We start from the raw sequence: 16,542 nt of genomic DNA, 5'->3' as shown, positions 1-16,542 counted from the left end.
CTGATTGGATATTAAGGGCTGAGACAGAGGGCGGAGACAATGTGAGCATCAGAAACAAAGATAAGAAAAATCTGGAAATCTTGGTTAAGGTCTCTCTCTCTGTCTCTCTGTCTCTGTCTCGTCTCTCTCTCTCTTCTCTCTCTGTCTCTCTCTCTCTCTCTCTCTCACACACACACACACACACACACACACACACACACACACACACACACACACACACACACACACACACACACACAGATATGGCCCTTCACATGGTCAGGGCATTCAGAGCAGGTCCAGTCAAAGCCAGCTGCAGTCGTCATGGCTCTCCGGATAGCGACATCTCTCTGTCTGTGTTTCCTGTTGGTGAGTGTCTCACGTTAAGAAAGACTTGAAAATTTATTAGATTTTAATTCTCATGACAAAAGACAATTTTATGTCTAAATATGCTGCAGAATGAATTATAGATAGAAATACACCAAAATGAGGGCAAGGTGTTGAATGCATGGAAGAGGGATTTAAAAACAACTGTACCAGTGATTTTATAATAATCATATATTCTTGAATAGTTGAGGAAAGGCCTTGCCTTTGTTGTCTTGTCAGAAACATTTGTTGCTGTGGGCATTAAGTCTTCCTCCTGTGCTTTTTCAATGTGTACTGCTGCATTACTCACTTGCTGTGCAAGAGGGAAATGCTTGATTTCTACTGTGTAGTCAAGCAAAAGTATGCAGTTTAAATCTGTCTCGGGAGTTTGAGATTCTTAATGCAAAGCAGATGCACTGCTACATAAAAATTGCTGGTTGCCGAATGTTTGGCCAACATTTTACAGCTGTAGTTGGTTGGTTACATTCATTCATGCAGGACTGCCACAAAGAATCACTTTGTAATCAATCATTTGGTAAATATTCACTTGCTTACTCGATTACTCATGAAGTAATTTCAGAATGTACTGTGCACGTATTCAGAACATAGATTGACTCTGTCTGCTCAGTACTTGCGATGTTTGGACTAAAAAGTGAAGGAAATAATAAAAGTCAAGGAATGTCTTGAAGTGCTGTGATCAGCTGATCGTTGTTCAGTGTTGTTGTGTTTCCTTCTGTACACAACAACTCTGAATCAGAGACAAACCAGTGCATCAACCTTAGGCTTCTCGTGTATATTGTAAAGAATAACAAAAATCTGTTTGCCTTTCTGCAGGGAGCAAATTGTTGGCATGATCTTCGCAATACTGAGTATGACTGTTGGCCAATCAGCAATCCCAATGATTCCAACATGATCAGCTGTGGAGGTAAGGGGTTGTTTTGCTGTTGTTGCTTTTTGAGTATTTGTCTGGCTGCTGATGTGTGGTCTTCAGCTTTTTCCAGCAATATTTCTGATTGATTTACTGGAAAATCTGATCGTCTTCCTTCTTCAGCTGGAAAGGAAGTAGGCAGAATTGAGAGCATATATCTAGATGTTCACACTGTGGCTTTAGCCAGTCATTTCAGAGTAACATGCTGAGGTGTTGTACCTGTGTGTTGTCAAAGGTCTGGAGATGGCCTGGGTGCAACGTCCTCCAGAAAAAATAACCAATGGAGAAGACTTTAATGTCTCGTACACAGTCACTGCGTCAGATTCCTTCTATGACTATGCTGTCCGGAACAAGATTTTCCAGTTCAGGTGAGGGTGTTACCTAAACATCCTGTCATACCAATAAAATGACATACAGATGAAGATGAAGATACAGAAACACACAGATAAGAAAGTCATTGATGTAACTGTTGAAAAGCAACACAAATGTAAAAAAAAAATGTCCATGTAAAATTTGTACAAGTTTACAAAAACTAAATGAAATTTACATGAAAACTAAATCAGTTTATAAAAGTTTTAATGTTTAATTTAATAAATAAAGAACTGACATCTGAATTGAAACTCAAGCTTGCTTTCCAGCTTTGCTGTTGGAGAGGGACACCGAAGTGTCAGTTTTGTGTGAGCTTTAACACAATGGGAAAAGCAACACGGGGTCTTATGCTAATTAACTTGGTTGTCTCTTCATTAACCTTCACTTTCAGCGAAGCCTCAGAGGCAAAGAGATTCTGTCACGAACATGAGTGCCCATCAAACTGGAACAACGCCAACGAAATGAACTGCTGTGTGTATCACGCCAACATCCACCTGTCCTCTGGGCCTCATGGTGGGTTGCTCTTTAGATTTTACACAACTGTGTTCACCCGAGGAAGCACAGTCCATACACTGCACACCTTTTCCTTATCATGCATTTGTAAACCATAATGCAATGGCCGCTGACAGGTGAAGTGGACAGCGCTGATTGTCCACTTTTCTTGAAGCCTGTGTGGGTAAGCAGCATCAAGCAGCAACTGAACATTTTGTCCTCAAACGTACGGACTTGATGACGCTGGCAAAGGCCACTCTGTCATGGCCCCATGAGAAAAAATTGCTAAAATATTTGGACCAGATACCACAACACACCTTCATAGGTCCAGTTAAGTACACGTCTGACTGGTAAGGGCTGTTTTGGCAGCTGAGGGATGTCCTACCCAGTTGATCACAGTGTTAGGGCTGACAAGTGATAACATGACAACTGCCATGCTAAAAAAGCAGTTGCTTTTTTTTTTTTTTTTTTCAACACAGATCACTTCATTAATTTAGAGTTTGAGAACAGCTTCTGACAAAATTGTGGATCAACATTGCATCATGGTTAAATTTGAGGTGTTGAATGCCAACACTGAATGCAGTTCTTTAATGAATTTAATTTTATTGACGGCTGTTTCAGTGTTCTGAACTGAGTGGAACCATTTTTGGGGAGAAGGAACAGAGTCTCATCTTTTCACTATTAAGCAAACTGTTGCAGACAGTGATCATGACTTTCTTTTTCTTTTCTTTTTTAAATACTTAAAGGTATAGTGGATGATTTTATCGAAAAAGTCGAAGCCAAACGTCTGTTACTCGCTTTTTGAAAAACGCGCATTCGCCAGACCATCCTACCTGCTCTACTGCTGCTACGAGCGCACTTGACGGCGTTATGCAAGCATTTCTCCAGCGTGATTGACGTGTTGGAGGTTGAGATTCGCATCACGCAATTCATTGGCTAAAACATCGTCCATTATACCTTTAAGTTATGTGAAAGTCAGTCTGTGTTCTGTTATTTTGAGTTGTTGCTCAAGAAAATATATAAAATAAAAATATAATACACTTGGTATGAACAACAATACTTAAAAGTTGCATTATAGGCAGAGCCAATATGGAGCTGAATACTCAAATGGTCAATATTTCGAAATTGGTGGTACATCCCACATCAGCAGAGAAAGAAGACTTGGCTCATGGGCCTGCACTGCAGTTGTTCAAGTAAGTTGCAAATTTTAAAAAGTTTTTTTAAAAAACTTTTCAATTTTGACACATTCATTTTTTTTTCTTTAAAATACATCTATCAAGAGTGTGATATTGTGTTTCTAGTGAAAAGTTTTTTTTTTTTTAATATTAAGCAATGAGTCATTTCACTGCAATTGTCTGTGGCAGAATTGTTTTCAATTTGTCAGTTTGTAAAGTAAAGGTTTTTTTTGTAGTCCTCTTTAAATGTACAGTAGTTTGATATTTTTTATGTTAGATTATGCAGAGGCCTGAGTTGACTCCTTTTGAAGGATTTTTTGCTTTTTGTATATCTAATCTTTTCAAGTGAACTACAGTATTCATAGGAATGTTTTTATATCTAGTGGAATTATTGATTAATAGATTTTTTTTCGATCATCCTATACATATCAAACTGAAAACTTACGTCCTGACAACAAACTTTTCTTCTTATCTTTCTTTAGATGGTTCTCCCAGCTTTAATTCAAGTCGCCTTACAATTCTGATTGGACGATGCTCTTAACTGCTTTGAAAAAACTGTTTTGTCACCTGTTGTTAAAATTGTGCTGACGAGAAACAGGCAGCTCTCAGGTCGAACATGATGCAACCCCTGTTTGATGAGCTTTCTGTAACTGGTCTACTGCAGTGGCTCTAAAGCGATTACATATCTCGAAAGGCCTCCACTACGACCAACCTAAATACAACGTACAGCACATTAACCTGATTCATTACGGGCAGCTCATACATTCACCGCTGACACTAAGAGCCACACTGCACTGAGCAGCAGCAGCACTTCTTTGCTTGCTTTGAGGAGGAAGGATCCGAGGATGCAGCTCGGACACCAGATGGCAGCAGGTCCAGGATCAAGGTGCCGGAGCTGGAGGTTAGGGGCGCACTGAGGGCAGTGGACCACTGGAAGGCCCTCGGACCTGAGGGAGTGAACGGGAGCATCCTCAGAGTTTTCACAGAACAGCTCAAGTCACTGTCCCGGCCATCATCCCACCTTGACTGAAGTCGGCTACGATTGTCCCATCACTCAAATAGACCACCAACCTTGATGACCCTCAACCAGTCACTGTCACCTGTTCTAGTGAAGTGTTTCCAGAAACTGGCTCAACGTTACATCATATCCTACCTCCCAAACATACTGAATCCACTGCAGTTTGCACGGAAAACTAACAGATCAGCAGAAGACACTATTGTCTTCTCACTCCACACTACCATCTTCCACCTGAATCAGCACTCTGTGCACACGGCTGTCAGCGCCTGCCCAGATAATACCATCACCAAGTTCACTGACCACACCACAGTGGTCGGTCCCATCTGACTAAATGCATCCAGGGACGAGATTCAGAGGCTGCTGGAGTGGTGTGAGGCCAACATCTTGGTTCTCACAACCTCTCAAATCATAGAACTAATTTTTGACTTCAGGAGGAGGAAGTCTGACCTGCGACCCATCTGTATCGGTGGGGAAGATATGGAGAGAGTGGCCAGCTTCAAGTTTCTGTATGCACATTGGTGTGGATCTCCAGTACAGATCTAATAACACGGAAGAAAGAATCACTGGTCACCCTCTCCCTCCAGTTAGGAGGCCTCTAGTGCCTGCTGAACTGCTGCCGTCTGGCAGAGGTTTCAGGGCACTGAGATTATGCACTACAGTTTTCGTAATTACGAATGCTTAATCAATGCACACCAATAAAATCCAATCCTGCAGCGACCATTAAAGATGCTACAATAACTATTCTCTGAACCTGATTGCTCATTTTGTGTTTTACACTGGGTCACTTTACTGCTGATTTTAACTGGACATGATTTCACATAATGTTTATTTTTGTTATAGTTGCTTGCTAAGCATGTGTGGCACATCTGACCTATTTGGTGGGTTGGCTTAACTGCATGCTCATCTTTTACAAATGCATGTCCGTTTTTTTTTTTTTTTTTTGCTCACGAGGGGCGGATTTCCTTGTTCTCTCGTTCAACAGTGCGACTGTTCAATGACAATAAAAATGTATCTTCTCTTATCTTTACAACACTTCACACACAAGGTTCAGCACATCATTATCTCTCACAGCAAACCACAGTTATTAGCAGTTGTTTAAATACATGCACACAGTCTGCTTACAGACCTGACTGTCTTAAAAACTAAAAAGTTTCACATTTCATGTCATTTCAAGTCATTTCAAGTCATTGCAGGTGAGGCCTTGGTTCAGTTGGTAGAGCTGATGTCTTTCGATTGGAACATTGCAGGCTTGATGCTGTCCTCAACATTCGTTGTAAACCCAGATACTTTACTCAACCTTTTTTTGTTTTTGTTGGAATAAATTCCAGTAGGATGTAGAGGGTCCTGTAGTCATAAAAATGTTCAAACTGCAGTTTTGGACATAAAAATAAATAATTAGCTTTCTCTGTCTTTCTGACGTCTTTCGAAATGCAGTTGCTTTGTAAAGTCGTCCTTTTTTAATGAAGGAATAGAATGAGCCCAATAGTCTCTTAATAAGGCAGTACATCTTGTGATTTATCATTGTAACCAAAAACTCCCAAATCTCTATATGTTTTTATCCGGTATCTCTCAGCTGCTTCTTGACCGAAAGTTGTCCTACTTAACATTTCGGCAGCACGGTCAGGTGTGCTCCAGAGGGACCAATCAAGACACAAAAGAAAGTCAGAGAAACTGCTTCACCTTCCATGCCCTAAAATGAATTCCTCTATCTTTAGGCTTTTTGCATTGTAGGACTGGTATTCTGGTATTTTCAGATATGAAAGCAACTACTCGTAAAAAAAATGCTTTAACTGTTTTGGTGTCAACCGGACCTCGAATATGGAATGTGCGTACCGTTACATGCAACATCTAACATGTGACAAACAAGAATCCTTGAAATGCGTTGTTTGGTGTTGTTTCTCTTGTTGTAGCAGTACTTTTGGCAGTATTATGAAGACTGCATTTGTATAGATGTAGTCTTTAATTTATGCAACAGGCAGTAAATCTTTCAGCCTTGAAAGGCCTTCGTGATGAGCAGTGACCACATTTGGGTTGTGTTCATTAAAAATAAACAATTAAATTCATATTATCGGCCAAACAACTTATTCTGCTGATCGCCATGGTTTTCTTGATTGTATGATTGATGTATTTTCAAAATTCTAAACAGTGATATGCAGATGAACTACCTGGTACCTGGATCATATGCATTTTCCACTCCACTTTCTCAGCTGTGCTGCTCACCCAAAATCTATCTGTCTCTTCCAAATTTGCCACTAATAACAAAGAACAACAAAAACAACTTAAAAGTAGATTCGCTAAGTGAATAAGACTTATTGCCAAAAAGACTACAAATGTTTTTTTACCTTTTACCCTACAGTTAGATTTGAGACAGAAGAATAAAGCAAAATCTCAGAAATGAAAACTGTTTTGTCATTTTTCAACATTTCAAATTTGTTTTCATAAATTTATATATTGTGTTACTTAGTTTGAAGCTTGCAAAGTTAATTTAAATTGCCCCAATGAATACCCATGTTTCACATGTAGACTCCCATTTAGTTGATGGTTGAATTAGAAGTGGTTAAGTTGCATTATTCAATTATGAAATGACAAAATTAACCAGCAGACTGCTTTACATTGACAGTTCAACCAACATTTGTGTAGAGTCAGTTATGGGTGAAAATTCAAGGTGATTCATAAACCTTAAGAAGCACTTTCATTTTGGTTTCAGTGCCAGCTTTCACGGTAGGTTCAACACTTCAGCTTGAGAGTATCTGAACATTGTTTCATCATGATTTTGCTATCTCTTCAAGAAACAAGGTCAAATATGTGGCCCATGGATCCCTGATGATGGTAAAATAGTGACCCACACAGTATCCAAAGCTGGGAAGATGACCCAAAAGTACTGGACCTCAAAGGTGAGTCGATTCCAGCAGCACTGTTAAAAAACTCTTATTTTTTTACATGTGTAGGAGATTCGTGGCCTTTCTCATGTAATTCTTTTACACACACGCAACTTCAGTTTTTTAATTTTATAAAGTATTATTTTTGTGAAAGTGAATTTCAGAAAATGATCATCTTGTATATATATATCTCACTGGAATTTCACTGTATAAAATTTCTGGACTGAACAAAAATATTGGTGGGGAAAATGAAAAGTATTGTCCCCAAACAAATCACTCTCATTGTGGGCCCTTGAGCAAGGCTCAGGGTGTTGGATAGTGGCTCCTCATTTTTTCTTTCAGACAATGTTTGTTTGTAAATTGTGTTATTTTCTTTAATGGAACTGAACTTTTCTTTGAAAATAATGTTACATGATGCTTTTTACTTATTTTGCAGGTGTGATTATTTGTGTTCATTTTGTTAAGTTTCATTAAGTTGAAAAAAAAAAACTATTGTCAAATAAGAATTAAACTGACCAGGAACTAGTTCCTCCATTTTAAAACTTTTAATTGTTTTTTCACGGTTTTATATCTTTGAAGGTGGTTTTGATCCATGTGGGACCCACTTCAGTCATTGCTCATATCAAAGTAGGACAGATGCATGCAGCGCTGGAGTCCAAAGTGCTCGTTGTTAGTGCTCAAGGTCAGTCTGCTGAGACTTATGTTAAAGATCATGTAAAAATGATAGAAAAAAAGGTTATATGAAAAATATAGACCTATTTATTGGGGGTTATTACCATTTTAATGACCTGGTTCACACACACACACACACACACACACACATAATCATAAATAAATAAATAAATATTTTATATATATATATATATATATATATATATATATTTGGACCAAAAATTAAGAAATGCTTGATTGCGTTTCAGTGTGTGGGGATGATGTCTGTGAGCTAGAGGAGACGTGTCTCAACTGCCCTGCAGACTGTGGCATCTGCCCCATGTCCATCGGTATCAAGGTGGCCATTGGACTTCCAGTCACCCTGTTTAGCAGTGGCTTCATTCTAACAATGGTGGTCAGTCTTCGAAACACACATGGAAACACACACATCTGTGAATCTCATACAGGCCATGGTGAATCATGCATTGATTTTCTCCTCTCTTCCCTCCTGTAGTGGCTTCAGTACCAGAAACAGAAGATGTTTTGGGACGAAAGCTGGATCATCAACTACACGAACATAATATTTGGTAGGATGATAAAAACTACAACTCAGTAATATGAATGTGTTTCCACTGAAAGCAGTGTGCATGTGTGTGTGTGTGTGTGTGTGTGTGTGTGTGTGTGTGTGTGTGTGTGTGTGTGTAAATTAGCATAGGATCATTTGTGTACTTACCATCCATATTACAACTGCAAAAAAATGTCTCCAAGTTGTCAATAAGTTGATGCTGTGCCTGACTGAAGTATTCAACTGTTTTGTCTGCAGGTAGATTAGGCTACAGGGGCCATGACAGCATGACAAGTCTGCAACCTACCAAGAGCAACTCCTGCATCAGCCGAGCCACCAATGTGACCGTGTTCACAGGCGTCAACACTTCCTTCAAGCAAGGCTGCATACAGCCAGGCATATAGTGAGGAAATCTGTTGTCAGTTTCAATAAATACATTACATGGAAGGTTTGACTCAACACACAGAGAAATGTATAGTTTTGACTCCAGGACATTATCTGTATTATTAGAAATTTAAAAAAAAATATTAACTAGATCAGTTTCATAATTCTTATTTCTTTGGGGTGTTTGCTTCACTGTTTTGCAGCGATGGGAGGACAGTTGCAGTGAAGCACATTCATAAGAAACATTTCACTCTGTCCAAAGCCATCAGAAAGGAGGTGAAAGAAGTTAGGTGAGCAAACACACTTTCTTTCCTCTCCTCCAAACTAATGGACTTGCATTGCCCTTTCAAAACAATCTCCTGCAAGTGATGATTTTCTTTCATTGTGGCCAGGCAACTGGACCACCCAAATCTATGCAAGTTTATTGGGGGTTCCATTGAGGTTCCATTTGTGACCATCATCACAGAGCACTGCCCTAAAGGAAGTCTGTCGGATGTCCTGCTAAATGACGACATACCCATCAACTGGGGCTTCAGGTGGGAAGACATCACCGTCTATTCATTGTTACATCTTTACTTGCAAGTTCAGAGACTTTCAAACATTTTCTTTTGCAACTCTTATTTTGATGATCATCATCATGATCCAAGGTTGGGAATCACTTGTTTGCTGATAAACAATAACAATATTGCCAAAGGACCTGTTGTTACTGTTGTTAGTAAAGGTATTACTCTTAAGATGCACTATTTATACACATGCCTTGTGGTTAATGTCAAAGACTGGTTAATTTCTTTAATTTGTTGTACTAAAACAAAACAAAACAACAACAGCAACAACAAAAAAATCAAAAATAACAAAGATGAAAAGGTAAATGAGTAAATTTAAGCTATATTTGCACCGTTAAGTTTTTTGGAAAATCAATTTTTTAAGATTTAAAAAACAAAATTTAAACAGCACTATTTTATGTTTGTTTGACAGTTTGTTTTGGCCTAATACACCCCTAGTGACAATCCAGGTTAAATGAAGCTTCTCTACCTTTGTGGGACATTTTTAGAATTTGCTCGGTTAAATAGCTGATCATAACAGGAGCACCTGAGCTGGGTGCGAAAGTGAACAAAGTGTGAACTGAGGTTTCTGGCACGCTTGTTAAGCAGCATTTCATAATAACGGTGCATTTTGTAATAAATGCCCGAAATGTAATCATTTTGTCATTTCATTTTGTAATAAAACCGCATTTTGTAATAAACTGCCCCAACGCATTTTGTAATAAGTTATTACATTTTGAGAAGATTATTACAAAATGCACTTGCAACTTTTTAATTGTCTTCAAAATGTAATAGCATGGTGCATTATGTAATAATACCTCTTTTTATTGTTCATCAAACAATAAACTTAGACAAGAGTGACTTGGAAGGTTACAGGAAGCTTGAGATAGCCATAGCACTGCCTTTGAGCCGTGTTGTGGGAAAAAAATTGCATCTCAGTAGCAATACTTTCTACAGTGTAGCCTAATAAACCAAGCATGCTTCCGTAACCCAGTTTCCCTTTCAATGTATCGTTTTACCTTTATCGAAACTATGTCCCTATGTCTAGGGACATGGAATGTCACCTCTTTGGGGGAAACAGCACCTTCTCAAAATGTAATAATTTATTACATAATGCGGCAAAACTTTATTTTATTACAAAATGCGTTGGGGCAGTTTATTGCAAAATGCGGCAATTTATTTCAAAATGAAACGACAAAATTATTACATTTTGGGCATTTTACAAAATGCACCGTTATTACAAAATGCGGCTCAACACACGCTTCATTATATCTGCTGAAAGAGAATTCCACTCATCATACTCCAACAGTTACAGTTGTGCAGTTCGGAGAATAAAAGTGTAGAACACATGGACAATAACGCCTTTGCTCATACAGGCTGTCTTTTGCAACTGACATCACCCGTGGGATGTCCTACCTCCATCAACACAAGATGTTTCACGGGAGACTTCACTCCAGAAACTGTGTAGTTGATGACCGCTGGGTGTGCAAAATCTCAGGTATCAAAATATCACACAGATTCACTGTGCAACACTCCAGAGGGTGGAGAACAGTTTGACACATTGCAAATCATAACACTGCTGAAATACAACCAACTCAGTGGTAATATCACAATGCAAAGTGTAAAACATTGTTCTGCTGTTCTGTACTCTACATTTCTCTGCGTTCGGACTTAGATTACGGACTGACAGCATACAGAGAAGAGGACTTTGAAGCCTTCAGTAATGGATTCAACTGTGGGGATCTAAACCTCATATACTGTGCACCCGAGGTCGTGCTGGGAAGCAGTTCAAGCATGACACCAGCAGCTGATGTTTACAGGTCTGTTTGAGCCATTTAGCATGTAGCTTTGATTGAAGGATTTCATTTGTTCGTCGAATGTTTAGACTAAGTGGTGAAGCAGAATAATAAATGTTTGTATTGTTTCTATTGATGATGAACATCAAGCTATGTCTCATTGCAACCTTTTTTCCCTCAGCTTCTCCATGATCTTGGTTGAGATCGCAACTCGCTGTGACCTCATTTCAGTGAGTTTGACAACCGGCTCCATAGATTACAACCTTCTGCTTGCTTTTGATCGGTGCTTTGTAACCGGTAGTGCTCTCAAACAGGACCAGGCTGAAGGAGTCAGAATGGACATCACATGGCGTCCTCCTCTCCCCGAAATCAAGGCAGGAAAGGCTGACACGGACTGTCCCAATCAGGGAGACTATTGTGAGGTTTGTCGCAGCTTTAATTTGCTTTGTCCATAAATTTATGTGGACAAATTTGATTGATTTTAATTGGTTCACGTTGAACAGAACAAACACCTATTCATTTTTAAAATTCTTTAAACAGTGTGCTGCATAGACATATGGTATTTGGGGGCCGCTGTGGCTCAGTTTATAGAGTGGGTCGTCCCTCGATCGGAGCTTTGCATGCTTTGTTCTTTATCATCCACATGTCTTAGAGTCCTTGATCAAGACACTGAACCCCACTTTGCTCCCAGAGGATGGACTGAGGACTTGGCATGATTGCATCTCCCCTGTCATGTGAATGTGATTAAAAATGTGAAGAGCTGTAGGGACTGCTCAAGCAGTGGAAAAGTGCTATTTAACTTAACTCCATTTACCTTTTATTTCTCTTTGTTTTGTCTGAAAATGTTGAACAGCTTATAAAAAAATGCTGGTGCCACAACACTACAATGAGACCCACATTTGAGCAGGTGAAAAAGTCTCTTGAAAAGATGAACCCACTCAAAGTCAGCCCTGTGGACATGATGAACCTGGTAATAATTCACTCGAATTCGACAAAATCAACATACATAAACAATGCAGGGCTGTTTGTGTCATCCACATTTCTTTTCAGACACAATGTTGTTTAATTGCAGATGGAAAAGTACAGCAAGCACCTGGAGGCCATAGTTGCAGAAAGAACACAGGACCTGTTGCAGGAGAAACAGAAGACAGATCGACTGCTGTACAGTAAGCCACAAACCGATGAGGAAAGAGAAATAAAGCTCTTCGTAAAATTACTTTATTGTATACTATTGACATGCCATTGATGCTAAACATAGACAGGACTGTGTGTATAATGCATATTGTAAATTGTTGTTAACAGTCGGCTATAACTTAAGAGTACATGTAAATTAAAAAACGTGTGCATGCATGAGTTGTTTATTGACAGTAAATAACTATAACGATTTCCTGTATAAACACATAAACTCTGAAGATGTACCATCATTGAAATGCAGGTCAATGTAATCACTGCCATCTAGTGGAATGGAAGTAAAACTGAATGTCCAAAAGACATGAAATTCATTTGCAGGCATGTTACCAAAGCCGGTGGCTGATGACCTTCGTCAAGGACAAACAGCAGAAGCTCAGAGTTTCACCAATGCCACAGTCTACTTCAGGTGTGTGTGTGTGTGTGTGTGTGTGTGTGTGTGTGTGTGTGCGTGCGCGCAGTCTTGTATTTCTATCCTTGTGGGGACCGTCCATTGACTCCCATTCATGTCTAGCCCCTAACCCTGACCCTTACCCTAACCCTAACCCACACCACAATAAAGCCTAACCCTAAAGAAATGTTTTTGCACTTTTACTTTTTTAAGTAACAACAACATGGTCAAGAAAACACTGTTTCTCCTACTTAGGACTGGAAAAAGGTCCCCACAAGGCACGTCGTTCCACGTTTTGCTATCCTTGTGGGGACATTTGGCCCCAACAAGGATAGAAATACGAGAACGTGCGTGTGTGTGCGTGTGTGTGTGTGCGCATGTGCTTGATGTGCTTGCACGTTTGTGCATGCATATGTTAGTGAGTGTGTACATGTTTTGAATGAATGAAGGTAATCTCATAGGATTTAAAAAGGCATCTGAGCTCAAAGTTACTATGTTAAAAGTAAGTAAATAGTAGCGTAGATGGTGTCTCAGAAATGGGATTCATTTTGAGGGTTAAATATAGATTAGGTCTGACGTGCTCTGTGTCTGCTGTCACATGTAGTTCCCTCTTCCTTTGTGAACTTGTTTATCTCAGTGTACACTGGGAGACTAACCAGAGATGGCTAACACAGTGTTTCTCTGTTCTGACAGTGACATTGTTGGCTTTACTCAACTGTCTGGTGCCAGCACACCTCACCAGGTCGTAGACTTCCTCAACCAGCTTTACACCACCTTCGATGACATTATTGATAACTATGATGTCTACAAGGTGGAGACAATAGGCGATGCTTGTACGTAAGAATACATTGCACAATTCAGTGTAGTGCATAGTTTTACTCGAGCATAGCATATACTTGAGATGTAAACAAAACATTTTGAATTTCACCTTTGTCATTCTTTTTTTACACTATTATGAATGAACAAGGTTTGATGCTTGACATTGCTCTGCCTGTGGTTCTATGGTTTCTTTTGAACAGACATGGTGGTCTCAGGGGTCCCTCAAGAAAATGGCATCAATCATGCAGGAGAGATTGCCAGCATGGCTTTGGATCTTGTGAGTGTCTGCCATGCTTTTAAGATTCCACACAAGCCCAACACTCAGCTGAAGATCCGTGCTGGCATCCACTCAGGTACAAGGACACAAAGGCTGCATCTTTATAACTATACAGCACTCTGAGATATTAAAGATGAGCTACATGTAGTGTGAACTGTAAATGTGCAGTGGATTACAAGAATTTAAACTATTACAAGTACCTCGTATATGGTAGTGATCCATCGAAGGGCGAAGGTATCACAGTCCTTAGTAGACGGCTTTCCCTAACATGAGCATTAAAGAATTAAAATAAAAATAGATATTTAAAAAGTAAGATAATGAAAATATATAATTTAATCAAAATTTGTCATGATTTCATTGAGCAACACATTATCATTACTACTCTCGGGAAAAAAACAACATGCAATTATGTCAAAACTGTAAAACTTTATGTTTCTACCCAGGGCCTGTGGTGTGGTTGGCACTAAAATGCCACGCTATTGCCTGTTTGGGGACACGGTCAACACAGCGTCACGCATGGAATCAACAAGTGAAGGTAATGAAAGTGGAAAAGAGAGATGTTTAACGCAAACATTAGATTTAATGTTTCACTTAAAGATCAATGTATTGAGTGAAAAGCTTCCTCTTAATGCTGTGGTTTGACAAGTATCAAGAAATTTTACTACAGTACAAAACATCTTTACGTCAGTGGCTGCAAAACTCAATGTTTTTGTTTTGTTTTTTAAATTCATTACATTACTCAAGATAACTATTAACACATGCAAGAAACTGTTTCCTCACACATCACCATACCTGTGATACACAATATCGGTACAATAATCATAATAGTCATAATGTGTAAAAAAGAAAACATGTCATGTTTTCCAATTTCAACATTCGCTTGCAGAAAAACAACACTTTTTTCTTTGGCATTGATTGCTTTATACCAACATGTCAGTGACATTGTGTTAAGCTTAATAGATCTTAAGGTAAAATATGAAATATTGTCTTTAATGTGAAGTATTGTCAGCCATAGTCATTAAAATATTGTCATTACAAAGATGATATATTAAAGGGATGTTTACCAAATGAGTACAGATATGGTGTATACACAGGAATTACCCTCTGTCGCAATGCAGTAATAAGCTTTCAGTCTTCTTTATGAAATATCCTAATATTATGAGACCAATAAGAAATATCAAGATTATGTCTTCAACATTGAAGTTCAGTTGACTCATCAAACAGCAGGTTTTGTCTCCAGCACGGTATGACGCAGACATCCCTGTCTTTACCACAGCCTTGAAGATCCAGGTGAGCGGTGCAACAGCGGATTTACTTCACACCCTTAAAGGTTACATACTGACCTGCAGAGGAACCCTGAATGTGAAGGTAAATCATAAGCATTCATGTGTGGCACAATTTGTATTTAGTAAAACACAGGTTGACTTTTAATTTAATTAATAAAGAGAAGAAAGAAAAAAAAAATCTCATGAGCAACTTTTTTGAGGAAGTCCATCAAAAGATCTGTTTATGAAAATAAGGGCGTTCAGACCTATTGGGTTTTTTTTCTACCTATGGCTGAAGATCATTTATTAAAAATAAAGAAATTACAACAAAACTTAGGATTTCTGCAGGTTTTTTTCTGCTTCACAAGAGGATGGCGTAACAAGCCCGACAGTGGCATTGCCCTCAGTTCATTCTTAGCTATGTTAGTGACTTTTACTGTTTTATTTGGTTTCAAAACACATATCACCAAAGCGTGCTGATATGTATTCACAAATCCTTTCAAATTATTCTAAATTAGGGCACGATTAATTCTGAGTGGTGCATTCTCGACCTTAGTGTCTTTCAAAACTCAATAGATCAATCCATAAACTGTCTGGAAAAGACCTCTGAAAAAACAAACAAAATAAAAAAGAAAACAGAGGGAAAAATAGAGAGATTTGCTGTCTGCCCAATTTTTGTGTGTGTGTGTGTGTGTGTGTGGGGGGGGGGGGGGGGGGGGGGGGGGTCAGGCAAGCACTACAGTATTAATTCAAAGTCACATTTAATTCTCAATATGATTCTCTGTTTGATTCACCCTTTGCTCTGCTCATTCTTCCCAATTCTCCTAACCCAACAGGGCAAAGGCGATATGACAACATGGTGGCTTGAAGCAAAAAAGAATGGTCACACTGACCCTCTGGTCCGAGCATCTGAGTCTAGAGTCGTCCCCGTACCAGTTAGTGACTAGAAGTTTAATTGTGGAAAAAATTCAGTGCATGTTTGTAGAGCTGATATGTGTTCAAGTGAACTGCTTTGTGCAAATACTGTAGTAAGGTGTTTGAAATTCAAATCATATAATGACTGTAAATTTAATAATTAATTAAAAAGAACACAGTTTTTGTCTGGCGACCTCGGTCCCTGATGATGATGATGATGATGATGATGATGATGATGATGACGACAATGTTTTGTTTTTTTAAATTTATAATGTATATTGAAAAAGATCTCAAATATCTAACTTGTACCGCCACCACTGGTGTGTGAATGTGAGTGTGAATGGGTAGATGTGCTAATGCAGTGTAAAGCGCTTTGGGGTCTGCTAATGCAGAGGAAAAGTGCTATATAAGTGTAGACCATACATAAAATCAACGTATAGAACAGAAAGGTAGCACACTGTAATGGCAAATGATTTGGATTAAGGTTTGGTTTCTAAAAACCTGAAATGTGTATTCCTTGTGTTGAAATCAAATCTGGTACCA

General features: G+C 38.9%; 1 pseudogene; it reads left to right on the top strand.

Moving 5' to 3' along the window:
• Nucleotides 1-303: 303 nt before the first annotated feature.
• On the top strand, nt 304-15,952 carry LOC115382040 (atrial natriuretic peptide receptor 2-like; annotated as a pseudogene).
• The last annotated feature ends 590 nt before the right edge of the window (nt 15,953-16,542 follow it).

Source organism: Salarias fasciatus, chromosome 23 (genome assembly GCF_902148845.1).
Source record: "Salarias fasciatus chromosome 23, fSalaFa1.1, whole genome shotgun sequence".
NCBI classification, from domain to species: Eukaryota; Metazoa; Chordata; class Actinopteri; order Blenniiformes; family Blenniidae; genus Salarias; species Salarias fasciatus.
Note: the sequence above shows the minus strand (reverse complement) of the source record. Positions and strands in the feature narration are given on the sequence as shown.